This window comes from Sebastes umbrosus, chromosome 20, assembly GCF_015220745.1.
Source record: "Sebastes umbrosus isolate fSebUmb1 chromosome 20, fSebUmb1.pri, whole genome shotgun sequence".
Taxonomy (NCBI): domain Eukaryota; kingdom Metazoa; phylum Chordata; class Actinopteri; order Perciformes; family Sebastidae; genus Sebastes; species Sebastes umbrosus.
In genome coordinates this window covers 18672668-18678050 of record NC_051288.1, presented here as the reverse complement: position 1 = coordinate 18678050, position 5383 = coordinate 18672668, and positions in this window count along the sequence as shown.

Genomic DNA, 5383 nt, shown 5'->3' with positions numbered 1-5383 from the left:
ACAGTGTCTAGGATCTGTCGGTATCTAGCAGTGAGATTGCAGAACCAACTGAAGCCAAGTGTTTGGTTTGTCCCTTCTGGGCTACTGTAAAGAGGACCCGCTCCCTATGTAGATATAAACGGCTCATTCTAAGTTAACGAAAACACAACAATTCTTATTTTCAGGTGATTATACACTAATGAAAAAATACTTATTAATGTTATATTCCATTTCTACCAATAGATCCCCCCAAATTGTTACACACTGGTGCTTCGAATCATCAGCCAACAATCTCAGGGACAAGATCTAGAACTACCAAACCCCCCCGCCCCCATTATGTAGACCACATTGGTGCTTTTAAAGTGTGTTTTTTAAGTGCTTTAGTTCGAGCCCTCTTGCACTTAGCGAGGTTAAGTTCACATTATCTTACTGTCTACATGAGCAAAATTACACAGTTTACCGGCATGCAGGGGAGGCAGGCCATTTCATGGTGATTAGGTGTATCTAGGGTGGTAGGTTTGTGACTACACGTGTGGGTTGGCAGTTGGGGGAAAACTTGAGACAATGCTCCACTTCATGAGCACACACTGTACAGAAGCCCTCCCACACAGTCTTTGTTAAGCCGTCTCTCTTGAGCTGGCACTTCAGCCTCCCTGAGCCCATTGACTCCCACTGGATCCTCACCACTGTGTTTCCTGGGTGAAATATATGGGGGCCTCTTTAATACTGTAACATCCGTATCCATTCCTTTCACACATGCCCCCCTCTCAGCAAACTGCAGCCAATACAATTTAATCCCATTTGGTAGGCAACTTAAATTCATCCAATTTCACAGATTAGGAGTTGTGGTCTCTCTGCAAAAATTTAGCTATACTCCTGGTGTTTCTTTTTTTAATTTGTGATGCACAAAACAACACAAGACACAAGGGAAGCATATGATATATATTATTTATATATTTTTTTATCTAACCCTCCATGAAGGCCATTTCCTGTAAACCAGGCATATTTCATTCAAAAGGCCTGGCTACAGCAAGTGTAGTTTCTATAACAACCATACATCATAATGAAGCTGGAGACTCTACATAATTAAATTGCACGTATGAACATACTGAGCAAATGGGATATAGGGCCTTATGTGGCATTTGCTTTTAATTACAAAGTTGAAACTTTAGTAAAAGGTTCTTTGATCAAGCTGAGAAACAGCAATTAATGAGTGCGTGGAGATGATTGGCAAGATTAACTGTCATGGGGCTTTTATTTGCCATCTCATTGTAATTCCTGACATAAATGTGTATGTTAATGAATTTTAAATAAGAAGCATTTTATATGTTTTTTTTGTCAGTCTTATAATTTCAACTCCTCCACTGAAAAAGGTTTCATTCCTGCAGTCAGGTTAGCGGCGTGAGATGCAGTAGTTTGATGTTCGGTGCAGTTTTAAGGGTTTGTTTTCTCTGGGAAATGAGAAATGCAGTAATTCTTTCAAAACGTGCAACACAAATAGATGCACTGGGTAGGAGGATGAGAGAAGAAGAAGAAGAAGAAGAGGAAGAAACCTCTGACAACAGGGATCGGTCTGTCTTATGGAAACGAACACCGATGGTTTTAATTTACTGACTGCATTAGTCGGCTCCCCTCCAACCAAGCTTGGTGTTGTCTCGTTGGCAGCAGCAAAAGTTATTAATGGTGCAATAACAGGAGGCAAGCCTGGGCACAGAATATTCTATTCTCTCTCAGATTGTGTAATGATTTTCCACCAAAGGGAGGGCTGTCTGCTATTTCTCATTGCAGGTTGTTGTTTGTTTTCTTTTAAATGGAGTGACGAGGTGGCGGAAAGCGCTGTCCTTTGGGTTAATTGACTTATATCCTTCACAACTGACGTTGCATGATGTAAGTATGAAAAAAGGCTTCACTATCAGAGGAGATATTAATCAACACTTACCGGCTTGCGTGTACAGTATATGCTCAGCCCGTCCACACAAAAAGGCATTCATATGACACGAAGATGTGCATTTAGCGTGCAATAAAAACGCCTTTCTTGCTTTTGGCGTGTCATTTGTACACCATGTTGTCTGTACTGACTGCAATGTTAACACATCACGTAAATATGCCACCATCAGAGCTGGTGACGGAGAATAAAAAACACTTATGGTCGACGGGTGGGGAGATGGATGGGTCCAACAAATACAAGACTATTTTGTGTGCTTTATTTGTTACGTTAGTGACATTTGTCACGTGTTTTCTGTACTTGCGTTGTGTCCGTACGTATTTTAAGCCCAACCATGATGTTTTTCCTAAACCTAACTAAGTGGTTTTGTTGCCTAAACCTAACTGCGGACGTTACAGTAGTTTTGTTGCGTGGCGTACAAATGACGCGCGAAAAGCTTAACATGCGTCCTCATGACATGCAGAATGTCTGTGTAATGTCGTGCTATTTACAGTAAATCCCTTTTATTTATTTACGCCTTCCTGTTCAACAGTGTCACAGCTGTTTGTGAAATAGTCACAAAATTGAATGTAAATAGACACAAATGTCCCCCTTTTTTTTCGTGACGCTCAGCACGACTTTCAACAGCGTATTTTTTGTGTGCATGTCCAGCAACATGTAACGCACGTGTCAATTTCAGCTCCAGTCTTTTCAAAATAAAACTACTTAGTTAGGTTTAGGAATAGATCGACTTAGTAAGGTTTAGGCAACACACTAGTTAGTTAGGTTTAGGCAACAAAACTACTCAGGTTTAGGAATAGATTGACTTGGTTAGGTTTAAGCAACAAAAGTACTTAGTTAGGTTTAGGCAACAAAAGTACTTAGTTAGGTTTAAGCAACAAAACTACTTAGTTAGGTTTAGGCAACAAAAGTACTTAGTTAGGTTTAGGCAACAAAAGTACTTAGTTAGGTTTAAGCAACAAAACTACTTAGTTAGGTTTAGGCAACAAAAGTACTTAGTTAGGTTTAGGAATAGATTGACTTGCTTAGGTTTAGGCAACACACTACTTAGTTAGGTTTAGGCAACAAAACTACTCAGTTAGGGTTAGGGGTTGGGAATAGATTGACTTCCCAGTTCACAATTATGTGGATTACATATGAATTGATTTCACAAACTGCTGCACGACTGTTCTGTCCTGTGAGAGCGGGTTGATATGCTACAAAAATGTAAAAATCGGGGATCAAAAGTCTGAAATCACTGGGAAAGAAAACCCACAAAATGAAGCTTTGGCATATAGCCATGTGAGATGTTACATGGCAGCAGCTGGGGATATTGATAGTGCATAAATAATGTAAAGGCAACCTTAAGATGCTCTACATTCACTCTGTAATCTGGGAGCGTGTTTATGACCTAACATTTTACCAGATGGATGCGAGAAGTGAGGAGGTTGTTATTAAATTCAAACCAGAGCAGGAAAAGTGAGTTTAACAGATTTAGACGATGACCTCCTGCCTGGAAAGTTGTTGTTTTATAATGCCACTTCTGCAGCTTATGCTTTTAATCACAATTACGAGCCAACCGTCTGAGTCTGTTCTGTGATTTATGTGTTTCAAAAAAGCGATGGGGCGGCTATGTGAGAAGGTCAACCTGCAGGGCAAATGGCAGTATTATAACACTTACTGACATTTCCTCTTTTTCTCTTGCGGAGAATAAATCAACCTCCACTTCAGTGTGAAATAAACTTTAAAACTGGTCTAAATACACCTACAATCAAAGGTTACCACTTCTGAATTCGGTACTTTTAATGCTTCTGAGTACGAATCAATACACATTCAACCCCCTCTCCACTCTTCTTTTTTCTTGCCACAGGCCCTCGTATTGATTCCATGCATGAGCCTGCAGAGTTATCACAAAACAAATTGCACAGACTTGAATTTGACAATCCCTTTATGAGGAGCGCTTCATTGATTTCTGGATGGTGGCTCTGTTTGGCTCCTTTACAGGGAAGAGAGGAGGTAGGCTCATTGGAGAGACGCAGCCGCAGCTTATTCTAATTGCTTTATTGCCTCATTGTATTCTGGTGGCGGCTTATGCAGCGCCGTGTCAAGAGAGTTAAAGTTAGTTGCTCGAAAGTACAGTAAGTAAGTAAGTGTGTGTGCTCCCCTGTTTCCCCGGCCATGTCTGAGCCCTGTTCTTGGGAGTAGCAGCACTGAGTTGTGACTTTTCCAGAGGATACGACGATGTCAGCGAAATCTGTCCTGCAGCGTTAGGCTTGACACTGCAGTGACAGCGCAGCAATATTTCCCCTCTTGTTTCAGAACAAATTACCAGCAGCATGACATCAGAGAGCCCATTGTGCAGCCAGACACCCTTCCTCACACACACACACACACACACACACACCGCTACCTCCTCTAGTCAGCTCACCGGGTGGAGGGACGCTCTCATTATTATATACTGTAGGGATTGCATTGTTTTTTTCTTGGACACTTTCAACAAGTTTCAAAAGGGTGTGACATATTTATATTAGGGCTGTCAATCAATTAAAATATTTAATCGCCATTAATCGCATGATTGTCCATAGTTAGTCACGATTAATCACATTTTGTATCTGTTCAAAATGTACCTTATAGGGAGATTTATCAAGGATATAATACTCTTATTAACATGGGATTGGGCAAATATGCTGCTTTATGCAAATGTATGTATATATTTATTATTGGATATCAATTAACAACACAAAACAATGACAAATATTGTCCAGAAACCCTCACAGGTACTGCATTTAGCATAAAAAAATATGCTCAAATCATAACATGGCAAACTCAAGCCCAACAGGCAACAACAGCTGTCAGTGTGTCAGTGTGCTGACTTGACTATGACTTGCCCCAAACTGCATGTGATTATCATAAAGTGGGCATGTCTGTAAAGGGGAGACTCGTGGGTACCCATAGAACCTGTTTTCATTCACATATCTTAAGGTCAGAGGTCAAGGGACCCCTTTGAAAATGGCCATACCAGTTTTTCCTCGCCAAAATGTTGCGCAAGTTTCGAGCATTATTTAGCCTTTAGCGACAAGCTAGTATGACATGGTTGGTACCAATGGATTCCTTAGGTTTTACAGTTTCATATAATGCCATTATCTTCACTCTTGTTTCAAAACGGAGCTACAATCTAAAAATCGCAAGTTACTTTAATGCGTTAAAGAAATGAGTGCTAACTTTGACAGCCCTAATTTATATCAACCGTGATTCACTTGATCTTTTTTCAATGTTTACATTTTGCAATTCTTATTTTTCCATAAACATACGTCACCTTAATCGAAGTATTTGTTTACATTATCTTTGTGTACTTTCATCAATTCATTTTTATCTGACTTTAAAACACACCCGCGAACATGAAACCGTTGTAAATGAGACAGAGGTCTCAATAGGGTTTCCTGTATAAACAATGTTTATCCCAAAGCACTTTCCATTACC